We start from the raw sequence: 13,649 nt of genomic DNA on the forward strand, positions 1-13,649 counted from the left end.
GAACTGTGTCTTGGACATCATGTAATGGAATTAAAACCTGATTGCTGGGGATGAACATTTATGGCTAAAAGAAGGCCATGGTTCCTTGGGAGCCATTCTGAGTTGGGATGGCAATCACCTCCAAACTCTCCCTGCTGGTGAGTTGTAATGGCCAATAATGGCCATTTCAGAACTGACTCAGTGCTGAGCAGCTGAACATAGGAACAGACAGAGAAGAGACCTGGAATTGGTCTTCAACCACCACCTCCCCCCCACCGCCCTTTGGACAGGAAGATACTCCACTGAGAATTCTGGGATGTCTAAAGAAGGGAAACAGCAACTGCTCAGAGTGTAACTTTATGATGAAATTTCAGAAGCTTTACCCCTTGTATTTCTGCCCCGTCTGTTGTAATCTCTGGGTAGAACTACTAAGCTCACTCAGTCACAGTTCTACAAGTAACATGGAGTCAAGAAGGGCTTAAAAGGTGGAGTAAATGAGCAAAATTGTGGGATTAACTGGAAGTATTATGGCTTAAACTCAGGGCCTTGTGCTTTCTAGAAAAATGAAAACATCCAGTTACTTGAACCATGCTCCAAGTCTTTTGGGGGTTTTTAAGGACACATACAAGCTGATTTCTTTTTGGCTTAAGCCTTTTATCATTATATTGCATTATATTTATTCTTCATATATTATCTTTGATTCTCTCATAAACGAAACCTATTTTCCCAATGAGTTTTCTAAAGGATTACTTACAGTAACAGAGTAACCACTGATTTCTATATGCATTCTAACCATCATAATTCTCTTTCAGTTCTTATTCTTCTAATATATATGTTAGACACATATACGTATAGATATATTTCTCATGTGCAAATAATGACAATGTTCTCATTTTATATTGTTAAAGTTGTCAGAAACAAAATGGACTCACTTGTGTCAAGGTCTAACCTGACACCCCCCCTCCCCAATACACACACATAATAAAGGAGGAAGCTTACGAGAGAGGGAGTTTAATGCTCATGTGCTTGGTAACAAGAACTCTCACAAAAAGACTCTGTTAGCAACACACACTCTTACTCTTACACAAAGCCCACTGCAGCCTTCCACAGAAAATAGTTCTGCAAGGCATCTGCCAAACAACTGTCTGTTCAACCTTGGATTTGTAATGAATCTGTGAACACCATTGCTACTTATCTTATGGCCAAGGATCCAAACTTGTACAACATTCCTTGTTTATTTCCATTGAAAGTTTCCCTCTGAATAGGCTCAGGGCTCTAGGACACGAATATTCCAAACTGTATTTTTCTCTGCTTGCAACAGAATGAGTATCATGAATCGTCAGAAAGAGAATCTCAGTTAATTAGGCTCACATTTAAACTTCTGAGTTCTTTTCTTTATATTGAGTTATTGTACTGCTCAAATTACAGAGCAATGTTAATGACAGAAGCAACAGCCCTGACCACTGTTTAATTTTAATGGGATCTCTCAAGTTTCACTGTTAAGTTTCATGGTGTTGGTTTGAGACAGATGTTCTTTATCATGTGAAAGGATCTAATATTGTGGTCTCTAATGTGTGGTCACTAATTTTTTTTAAACATAACTGATTTTATTAGATGTCTTTTAGCATATGGTAAGATAAGAGAGTCTCTTTTGACCTATTAATTGTATTCCAAGGATTCACTTTATTTAGTCATGCTTTACAGTGGTGTTTGATTTGCTCATAATTAATTTGGGAATTTCTGATTAACCATTAGGAATGTTAGCCTATAATTTGTACCACTTTTTGATGTTTTATTATTCTAGATCTGAACTATGGATTGAGTAATTGGTTTTCTGTGTTAATCAGTAGCTATAGTGATGATTTGTGTTCTGACTGCATTTTTAGCCACTCTAAGCTCAGTCACCCTTCCAGCTCCACCACTGCTCTTCTCTCTGCTGCCACAGATCATAGATCCCTTTGTGGTGAACTCCTACTCATCCCTTATCATCCAATTCAATTATTCATGCTTCCTTATGACTTTGTTACTGTTACTTCCTTAGTCTTAACCCATGGCTTCATCCTAGAATTAATCTTACTATAGCATGCTTGTCTAGTAACCTACTGGTTCCACTAGAATCTGAAATTTTGTTGTTTTTTTTCTTTTTTCTTTTTTTTTGGAAGTATTATGGCTTGAACTCAGGGCTCTGTGCTTTCTAGAAAAAAAAATCTGTTACTTGAGCCATGCCCCAAGTCTTTCTGCTTTTGTTTTGTTTTTCAGACAGGATCTCTTGCTTTTGTCTAGTTTGGGTCCTCCTACCTCCATATCCTAAGTTACTGGGACTATAAATATGTACCATCGTACCTAACTTTTTTTTGGCTTGTTTTGGAGATAGGAAATATCTAACATTTTCCTCTAGCTAGCCTCAAATCATGAATCCCCCCCCCACCCCCAAAATCTCTGCCTCCTAAGTAGCTGGGATTATAGGCATGTACCACAACATCTGACTTACAGGACATCTTGATATATAGACAGAAGTGTTTATTTCAAAGTATAAATTTTAAAAAGTTTTGGAATTTTCAGTGCTTATCACAGCACCTGACATATAAGCAAACCCTTTGTGATTCTTTGTTATATGAATAAATCCACGACACAATTTTGCTTTAAATTTGGCAGTGAAAGAAATTTCAAAGATGTATGTGTATTTCTCTATGCTTCTCTTTGACAGCAAAAGAAAGATAATAAAACCACTGTCTGCTATTCTGCACACTTTCAGAGTTACTATCCTTGGATAAAAGATGTGAAAGAATAAAACACAAAGTGAAAGAATTGAGTACAAAGAACCATGCTAGCTCTTAGGCTGTCTTTGATAGTAGCAACAGACAATGTGCACTGGGAATCTACTATAGGTTCCAGGTATGGAATTATTAAATGTACTTTTCTTCATAGCCTTCAATTTAACGTGTGGGTGGACTGAAGTCTAGAGTTTTTAAGGAGCTTGTCAGAGGCTGTACAAATGGAAAACCAGGGAGCCAGAAATGAAAGCAAAGGGTCTAAATTCAGACTCCATCATCTGACCCCTGCACCATACTGACTTACCAGTCAGGGTAGATGTTCTACTTACATGAGAAAAGCTATAAATGGTCAGTGGAGTAAGAGAGCCACGGTCAGACATTGTACTTCCCAGGAGTTGCCTAAGTTTAGTGACTAAGAGGAAGCGTTAATTAGGGCCATTGTTTGTCTAGCTACTTACTTGATGGGCACCAGCTGTCTCTCTTCTGATGAAAGGGGAATGCATCATGGTGCAAGCCTTCCTTCACTTTTAGCTTACATGAACCTGACTTGTGCCTCAATTTTATCCTGAAAGGATAAACCTGGCTGGCAAGATGTTTCCCATTCCTTACGAAGGTCTGAAAGCATGTAAGAAGACAGGTTAAGAGGAAATGAGCCTCACTTCTTGAGCTTGTGGCTCTGAGTTAGGAGTGAGCAACGCTGATCTTTAATCCAGTCACCTGGAAGGTGAGGTGCCGTAGAGTTGCTAGAGGAACAGTGTGGAGAAGGATGCTTCTGCATTTTTACTTATGATACTGTGTGGGTTCTAGGAGCTGCTGATTTCCCTACACCAGGCAGTGTAAGTGACAGGAGTTTGTTCAGAAGATTAAAGACTCAACTCACCAGAGGCTGCTGTCTTATAAGAATATTTAGGCATTTTCTACTTGGTAGTCATTAATATTCCTGAAGAGAGAATGAACAGAGCAACTATTCACAAAAAGACTTCCTCTTCAGACCCTCACATCTTGGAAGATAAAGTGAAGGCAAGGGTCTTGTTTTAAAATTAAATATTCATTGATTGGGCTGAAACTATTACTGTTTTCGAGAATAAAACTGGATCCCCTCTTTTTTAAAAAAAATAAAGACAGTTTACTTAAGGATCAATTCTGTACTGAAACAGTCAGGGTAACATGTGGAGTGATTTTGCTAACAGAGTAGACATGTTGGAATTGAATAGAGATGGACTCAAAGTATTTTATCCTAGGTGCTGAGCAATATGATGTCACAGAAGGCCTGTTGGGAAGCAGCAGCATCTTGGGGACAGTAGCAGCCTTTACGGGAGGTCTTTGTTGATGCATGGCTGTTTCCAAATGACTCTGAGGTCCAGTTCCCTAACCTGTAAGATGAGGAGCATGTCTCGATCTTCTCTGTGCTATGGGGTTTGAGGGAAGGGAGTCCCTGTCCCTCCAAGAGTCCACCACTCAGAGACTCAAGCAGAAAGATGGATTTATTGGGGAAGCAAAAAGCGAACTGACCGGCCAGGGACACAGCACAGACTTGGGAGCTGAACTGTGACTGTGAAAAGCGGGCTGATGGGCCAGGGACACAAGGCAGACTCGGGAGCTAATACCGTAACCCTGAGCAATCCTCAAACTGGGGTTTATAAAGGTAAAAGCATAGCACAGATGTAGGGGGGTTGGTGCATGGGGTACAGCAATCAACAAACAAGTTAAACAAGCATGGCACGGATGTAAGAGGTTGATGCAGGGGTAGAGCAAGCTAGAAACAAGTTAAGTAAGCCATTTACAGAAGCAGAATTTTGGGGTCAGGTTGACCTAATCTACCCCCTCCATTTTCTACCATGTTTCCCTAACCAAGATGGAGTCAGCTCTGCTCCCTACAACACTCAGCGCTTACACACATGGATTGGGAAATGTTAACTGAGCCAGGAACTGGTGGCTCAGGCCTGTAATCCTAGCTATTCCAGAGGCTGAGCTCTGAGGATCACAGTTCGAAGCCAGCCTGGGCAGTACAGTCTTTGAGACTCTTATCTACAATTAATCACCAGAAAACCAGAAGTAAAGCTGTGGCTCAAAGTGGTAGAGTGCTAGCTCTGAAAGAAAAATCTCAGGGACAGTACCCAGGCCCTGTGTTTAACACCCTTGACCAACCAAAACAAAGAAGAAAAGAAAGAAAAGGAAAATGCTAATGAAACCCCCAGTGACCTGGATAAACAGAGGCACACAGAGGCTAGGTTCTTATTTTCTCATGGACACCAAACACTGGTTATTAAAGGTCTGGCAAACTATTTACATCTGCTGACTCTCCCTCTCCCCCTACCTTTCATCTTTCAGGCACCATTGCTCACATTTCCCTTGAATTTAAACATCTTTTAAAAGCTTTCAAAGCTTTGAAGGTTGATTTCAATGAAACCTGTTTTTATTCTAGGCGTTTTTTCGACTGTCACTCTGAGTAAAACAAAAAACATTCACTGTCAAAACAACAAGGGTTTGCTCTCAAGCACAGAATGAAAGAAGATAAGTCTGCCTGATTTATTTTGGCATGCGCCTAGCAGTTAAATAGCACACCTTTTAATTTGTCACTTCTTTAAGATTCTTTTAGCCTGGCAAAGTAAATCTCCAGGGCTTGGTTTCAGCTAAACTTGAAGGCATGGGGGACAGAAAGGTTTATTTTTTTACTACCCACTCATACACATAGTTTTTCTCAGGTACCGATTGAAGAGGTAATTGTATGTTTAGCAACTTAGGAAGAGTTAATGGACTTTTACTTTAACTTTAACCTGAAGGAATTTCAAAATCTAACTCATTACCAAAGATCAAACAGAAGTCTGAGAAGAAGCTTAAGAGGTCAATGTTTTTTAACAAAGTGATGTAGAGCTATTTCATGAAGTATAATCACTCTACTAAGATGGTGAATGGGAAAGGAGGAGAAAAGAAAAACAGACAAGGAATTAAGATAGGGGTGAATATAATCAAAGTATATCATATGTATGAAAATGTGCTAACTCCCCTTATTGTATACCATTTAATATATGTCAGTAAAAATTAGGCCTAGAACCTTAAAAAAAAAAAAAAGAAAGAAGAGGGTCTGGGAATGTGGCTTAATCATAAGAGTGCTTGCCTAGCATGCTTGAAGCCCTGGGTTTGATTCCCTCAGGACCATATAAACAGAAAAAGCCGGAAGTGGCATTGTGGCTCAAAAGGTAAAGTTGTAGCCCTGAGTAAAAAGAAGCTGGGGACAGTGCTCAGTCCCCAAGTCCAAACCAAGGACTATCAAAAAAGAAAAAAGGAAGGGAGAATAAAAATGAATATTAGGGGGGCATGGAGAGAAATGCCTATAATCCCAGCACTATGGAAGTTGAGGTAGGAGCATTGCAGTTCAAGGTCAACCTGGGCTACACTGAAAGATGCTGTATGAAACAACAATAACAATATAAAACAGGAAATGCCCAAATAGTTTCAAAATTCGGCTCAACTGCAACTAAGGTACAAAATCCAGGTCCTGCTATTTGCAAGCCGGGGGCAGTTGATCTCTCTAAATTTGTTTACGTGTTTTGGTAATATTATGCATGCCCTTTGTTTTCTTTTTAAGAGACTTAAATGAAGTAATGGACAGAAAGCATCTAGTACCTAAAAGAACAGGCTAGTTGCTCAGTAGGAATGAGTTATCTTTAGTATTAAGGAAGAAAGGTCCTGAGGCATCTTTAAGTAGGGTCCATCATGGATTTAGAGTTGCTTACTATGTGGAAGTTGTTTTATCTATCTGCTTCGAATTTATTCTGCTAGAATCTAAGCCAGCCTCTTCTTTTCAACTTGGCAATAACATCTTTTTAATATATTCTATGTAACGAGGCCAGATTGAGAGTTTGTGCTTATGCAATCATTAATAAAACTGTCACAAGACAGAAGTGGGTTTTGGTAGCTCTGTGATCTAGTTGTAGCATATAATCTGCTTCATTATTGGAAACAGGCTTACTTACAAAGCGAATAATATATATGCACTCACACATATGTACATATATACACAGAGACATATACCTACTTATATTTCTGTTCTTTAGTATATATTAAAGTCAAAACTAGTTTCAGAGAAGTTTTGGTACTAGGACTGGAATTCAGGATTCAGAGAGATTTTGTTTGTTTTGACCTCAGAGCCCTGTGCTTGCAGGCACTCTATTACTTGAACCACTCAGACAGTGCCCTTTCAAGCTATTTTCAGGATAAGTTCTTACTTTATGCCTCAGCAAGCTTGGACTGTGGTTTTTCTATCTTTGTTGCTGAAGGGCCAGGCACATGCCAGTATGCTCAGCCATTGGTTGGGATGGATATCTCACAAACTTTTAAGGCTAGCCTTGAACTTTATCCCTCTTTATCAGCCTTCCCAAGTATCTAGAATTATGAGTTTAAGTCATGCTTGGTCAGAGGTGTTTGTCTGTTTGTTTTTTCTTAATATGTGATGTGTAAGAAATATGAAGGAACCTGGGAACATAAAATTTTTTCCAATCCTTTACAGCAAATGACCTTGACAAGACAGTTGAAGAATTCTGTGCCAGTCCAGCTTTCTACTCCAAGTTGAGTAGATTTTTGTTTTAAATACATGAACACATCAAGGAGCTTTTCTCATTCTGAAAGTTCCAAGCTACTTGTTGATCCAAATTCTACAACGACACAGGGGTTGCTTTTCCTAAAATCTTTCTGACTTTAGCTGGTTTTCCAAGCACTGAGGACTGAGGATGAAGCATCTAATGTCTCAATGAAGTTGATTGTTTCTAGCCCGGTTGCAAGGGGCAAGAGCCAGCATCCAAGAGATGAATCTGAAACTGATTGCTTCTTCCTATCCATTGCCTCAGAATTTAGTGGAAACATGTGGAATAAAACCAGGCTAAGCTGTTGTGTTCTCAAACATGTTTATTTGTAACAGTTTTACATGGCGTGTTACAGAAATTAATGGAAAATTTCTAAAAATTTCACTGTTGTGTTGAATGCATTGTACATAAAGTTAAAAATAATGTGTCCATATATGTTAACAAACTGTCATCTGAGGTAAAGTTAAAGTAGGTCTAGAAACATACTGCAACAGTCATTTTCTCTCTCATCTTTATTAAAAAAATATGTGTCAGAACGCAGAAATTGAAATGAACCAAACCCACAGAGTAAACAATTTTTTTTTAAAGAAGGTGCCCGGTACATTACATGATGTGGTTTCAGTAGACACTGGGATGAATACGAGCTATCAAAAAAGTCTTGCGACATGTGAAGATCGAAGAGCTATGGGAAATGGGGACAGGATGACAGATGACAATTCCCTGGTTTCAAAATTTAAAGTGACAAATTTCGTACTAGTGAAAGATGAGGAATTAACAAGCATATGCATGGATTTGCCAGTGATCTAACCAGAACTCTTCAGGCTCCCCAGACTCTTTTGGCATTGGCACCTCAGCTCTTGTTTGGAAATGTCAACTGTATTCCTGGGATTGGAGATTGTGTTTCTGGGCTTATCAAATGGATGCTTGAGGAAAAAATTTAAAAAATCAGAATTCTGCCAATGAGAATACAGAAGGCAGTTGAAAAGCAATCTCAACTCTATTCCCTTCATTGTAATATGTAATACATCATATGGGCATCTTCCTGAAGTTCAGAGCCATGTTCACCCATGTTCACTGAAGAATGACAAGTGTGCCAGGCTGTCATCATCTTCTATGAAATGAACTCCAGGTTCTACTATGAACCTGAAATCACAGCCTCAGCTACAGTTCACTCTGGATATGTCAGAAGCAACCCAGAGAGACAGAATAATGGTATAACATTGCAGGACATACTTAGGACAAGCCATACTGAGGGAGAAGTAGCACCATGCCAAGAATCAGAATCCTCAACCACCATACAGCTGGGAATCAATTTCCCCATAGGCAGTGCCTATAGTATCCAATCTACAGAACTCACAAGTGGAATACCACTTTCCTGGCTGTCACACCATTTTCATTTTCTCCTTCATGTGAATAGATTTCCTGATCAGACAAAGTATGCACATTCCTAGAGGAGTCGAGGGACCAAGAGGTGACAGCTTCAAGAGGTCAATGAATAGCCCTACTTGCTTTTTTGGCTCTCGGGACCTTCCATATGAGGACAACATTTAATATATTCTCTAATGGGCATCAGTTGATTTATGTATCTAGGAAAAAAATAGATTCCAGGGACCTGATTGCGTAAAACATGGACTTTAACTCACCTTGTGCATATCCCATTTTGTGTGTATGTGAACAATCATTTAAAAATTAATCTTTGACCACAATTTAGTTTCACTAGATCTGAAGAGCTAAAGCACACACACACACACATAGGCCAATTTAAATCATTTGATGTAAATTCTACCTTTCAAATTTTAAAACCAAGTAGTAAGAATCACTCCCAAATCCAATTAATTACATGATTCTTGAACATTTTCTTAGTGTTAAACCACTAAATTCAACATACTGTAACTGCATAGGAACATCGGGAAAACACATTTGACCTGTATAACAATTCTCTGTAGGGCAAAAATATATAGATTCTTTATGAAAATCATGTGCTAAACATACAAACCAAACACTGCACTTTTTGTCCCATAAATGTAAAAACAGGAAGCTTCAACCCTTCTGTTTCACGTACAAACAGTCCAGTGACTGATGCGAGAGTAGATGGGAGTGGAGAGGAGAAAGAGTTTCAAAATCTGAAGGACAGGCCTTCTTAATATGAATTGCCTTTTTCTCAATTTGCACACAGGGTGGGTACTCTGGCGGAAAGGCCGGATATGGAGTCCCATGCCCATTTCCTTTTCACTTGCTGCTTATTGGCCAGTTGCTCCCGCCAGCTGTCTCTCAACTCCGGCTTCCTACCACCTGCTCCAGAATAACATCTGGAAAGTGAGCCCATCCATCCAGTTTGTCACACCTTGCACTCAATCTGCTACCTTCTCTACAGTGTAATGGCATTATTAAAAAACATTTTTCATTAACATTTATATTTACAAAAAAAACTGACAATTTCTTTTCATTAGAACTCCTTAAAGCCATTTCCCTTAAATATTTAAAGAGTTTAATGGTAAGGGTTTTCCTTTTTTTTTCAAGTTACAAAATAAAAATCCCATTTGAATTTTCTGATATACAAAAAGAGACAAGAGATGAACCAGTCTGACCATGGAATCAGTTTGTTATGCTTGAACATTTAATGGCCCCATTGTTCTGCTAGAAAGTTGGTTTTTAAGATCCAAAAACCACATTACCAGAATTGTACCAGAATTATTTGGCAAATGACTTTTCTTTGAAAATGGCACATGGAGAAGACACTTGTCTGCATAGTATTACAGCAGCAAAGTATCAGAAAAATTAAAAAATATCATTTTATTGTATTCAGAGTTTAGAGCTTCTTAGAAATCAGATGCATTTTCCTCCTCTCTCATCAATGAGAATGATCTCCTTTCCTACTCACAGAATCGATGTTCCAACCGGAAAAAAAAACACAACTGTCTTTCTTCAGCAGGATGCAGATTAACTAAAGGGTTGTTTCAGCAGCATTCTTGATCATAAGGAACAACCAAGCACTAATTTGTCTTGTGATTTCAAATTAATTCACTTCTGGAGAGACTTTTGTTTTCCCAGTTAGATTTCTTCACCCATATCTAAAAAGAAATGTCAAAAAGCATTACAAGAATTTGTACACCCATTAAATTTTCAAACATGACAAAGAAAGGAAGGGGAGGGGCAGAATGGCAGACCAGGCTCTGTGGGACAATGAGTGAACATCACCTTACACCGAAAGGCATACAGATGACAATATTGCGGTCATAGAGGCTTGCTTTTGCGTACAAGAAGTCAGTGCCAACCATGGTGTACTTCTGTGATGCCTGTCACTCCGAATCTGCTGTCTCTACAGTAGTCAACAGGTAGAGGAAATGAAAACAGAATTATGATTTCACATCTTGGGTCATCTTACACCCAGTTTAGAGAGCTCAGAATATTTGTCGGGAAAGCATTTGCTTTGATTGGTGATTTAATGTTGGGTGTAGGGTGGTATATACTTTTGTAGGGGTGGTGATGTTTGTTTTTTGTTGTTGTTGTTGTAGTTTGGTTTTGGTTTTTGTGCTGCCATAAGTATCTGCCATTTGTTGCCAATAACACTTAGTTCCTTCTTCGGCACAAATTCCATTGAACAATCAGGAAAATCACTGTGGGATGAGGCGAGGTGAAAGAGAACACAAGAGCCTGCTGAGTTCCATGCCAGTCTTGAAGCACCCATCACAAGCTCATATCGATGCTATTTCTTAGGTCTGTTGATCTGTGCATAGAGAGGCTCCGGCTCCTATGAAGAGAGGGACAAAGTGAGGCCTGCCCTTGCCTATGTGAGGTTTTCTGAGACAGATTTAGAAAAGAGGGTTGGGATTAAAAACAGAAAGGTGATGGTTGATGATGGATGACCTTAGATTATTTTTGGATTATGTGATTTGTTCATAGTATGTATCATTTTGGCCAACATTTTTATCACCCCAAAGAACTCTTCATCTACTTCTAGATTTAATTTCAAGGCTATTACTGATTGTCTTGTTAGGGAGATCTCAAAGCATAACAGGGAGCTTGGAAATCTGTGTGCTATGGGCAGGGTATTTTCCTTTCTAAGCCTTGGTTTACACAAACATGAAGCCTAAGGGGTACTGTTACCATACTGGGTCTCCCAAAAGAATTAGAGTTAACTTCACATAAAGCATCTGGTACAATAGTTTATATTCCTGGTCTTCAGAAAATAATCCCTGTATGAGCCAAGTAGAAATGTTTTCAACATAGGTCCACAAATGTCTGTTCAAGGCCGCTGAAATGTTATTCCACCTTGCTCTTCATCCTTACAAGCAGTGCCTGGGTGAGCTTCTGAGCAAGAGGAACAGCAACTCCCCTTTAGGTGTTAATCAAAATTTCTAGGACTTGTTATAGTCACTCTACTCTTTCAGGATTAGTCAGATGTTGTGCTGCATGCATGGAGCTTGCCTGGGATACTAAGGATTTTCACTAGTATGCCAGTGTAAACCCACAACTATAACCCAGAAGAAAACAGTATTTGACCCTGTGCAAACCCCACCAGTAGTTTATGTTGAAATAGTCTAGCATATACTGGACAAGCAGATCAAATCAGCGTTCTGTCCAAAGCATACTATCTAAGCCCTTTTACAACAATTGACCTTTTCTGCCATCACTCTTATATGCTTGTGCCAGGATTAAATGGGCACAGTGATATCTTAATCCTGCTATATTTTATATGGTAGCCTGCCTCCTGAATATGCATATAGGTAATTTAGATTCATATTTTCTTGAACCTTTAGAATGATTTCACATTTTGGACCTCTTATTGTATGTCTGCCCACAAGGTGAGGAATTCTCTCTTTTTTTTTTTTTGCCAGAAATGGGGCTTGAACTCAGGGCCTCATGCTTTCATTTGGTTTTCTTGCTCATGACTGGCAATCTACCAATTGAGCTACACCTTCTTGTAAGATAGACGGTTTATTTTTTTATAAGTGAGAAATTAGGCACAGAGAAATTAAGTGATTTGCCATTCTTTAAACAGCTAGTATGTTTAGATACATGAGAACTGTATAGAAGAGAGACAGAGAAGGGGGGAGAAAGAGAGAGGGGGAGGGAGAGAGGGAGAGAGAGAGCGAGAAAGTGAGAGAGAGAGAGAGAGAGCACTAATCCTTCCATCTGCAGTGTTTCAGGGTTACAAAGCCCCTTCACATCTCACTTTATAAGCCTACCAGTCCCAGGAGCAGCTTTTATTCTTTACATCATTATTTGTAAATAACAACTGAAGTTCTGCATTTTCAAGGTCAGTGTGATGCCTCTTCTGCATACTCTAGCACATGGCTTGCTTTCTGTTATAAAGTGGGAACAGCCCAGAAGAGCATGCCCAGACTATCAGTTTACAGACAGGAATGTGAAGTTCAGCAAGGAGGGCTTCTGTCACCTCAGCATCACACAGTTACTAGGTAGGAGTTGAACTGGGACTGTAGGCAAGTATAAAACCAGGATCATACTTAAAAAACTATTTGGTGTAAACCAACTGAACAACTCATGGGGGGAGATGGAAAGGGAGAAGGGGAGGGGGGAAATGAGGGAGGAGGTAACAAATTGTACAAGAAATGTACCCACTGCCTTACATATGAAACTGTGACCCCTCTGTATGTCACTTTGACAATAAATAAGTAATTATTCAAAAAACAAAACAAAACAAAACAAAACAGGATCCTGATGGTATCAGAGCCAGGCTCTGCCCTAGAGGATATCTGTATTTTCCCAGGGAGAAGGAACCTCTATCTTTCCAGGTACCCTGTTTTCTAATGCAGAGAATGCTAATCTGTCTGCCATGTTCCACCCAAGGACTATATCCCTCTTGTCCTGGGAAGCAGAAAGAATAAATGTGATTGTTTTTCCAATGGCCTTGTATCAGGAAGTGTGGAGGCCCAACATCTCCCATTATCTTCTGGATTGCCAACCTCTAGTTCTATCTGCCAGTCACACATGTGAAGGCCCACCCATGAAGGCCTGCCAATTTAGTGAGTGACCATAAGGTAGTTTCTAGTTTCTTCCCCATTCTGAACCTTTTGCCCTACATACTCTTCAAGTTGGTTTTATTCTTTCAAAATTTAATTCACCAAAACTGAGATCAAGATGGATTATTTACTAATTTATTTGGGTACTTGGGATTGAACCCAGGGATTTGTGCATGTTAGACAAATACCATTACATAAGCCATACCCTCAACTCTTTTTAATGGAATAGTTAATGAATTTTTTTGTGTGTATGTGTTGGTCATTGTGCTTGAACTCAGGGCTTTCTTGCTCAAGGCCAGTGCCCTACCACTGCATTTCTGTTTTTTTGG

General features: G+C 39.3%; 1 protein-coding gene across 2 annotated transcripts in view; it reads right to left on the bottom strand.

Annotated features, from left to right (window-relative positions):
• Positions 1–9,802: 9,802 nt before the first annotated feature.
• Dab1 (DAB adaptor protein 1) overlaps positions 9,803–13,649 on the bottom strand; it is a 392,203-nt gene continuing 388,356 nt past the window's right edge. For both annotated transcript variants that reach the window (XM_048351414.1, XM_048351413.1), the window contains one exon: positions 9,803–11,087. The gene's annotated coding sequence lies outside the window, so the exon portion shown is untranslated. The remainder of the gene's footprint in view (positions 11,088–13,649) is intronic.

This window comes from Perognathus longimembris, chromosome 7 (genome assembly GCF_023159225.1).
Source record: "Perognathus longimembris pacificus isolate PPM17 chromosome 7, ASM2315922v1, whole genome shotgun sequence".
Lineage (NCBI taxonomy): Eukaryota > Metazoa > Chordata > Mammalia > Rodentia > Heteromyidae > Perognathus > Perognathus longimembris.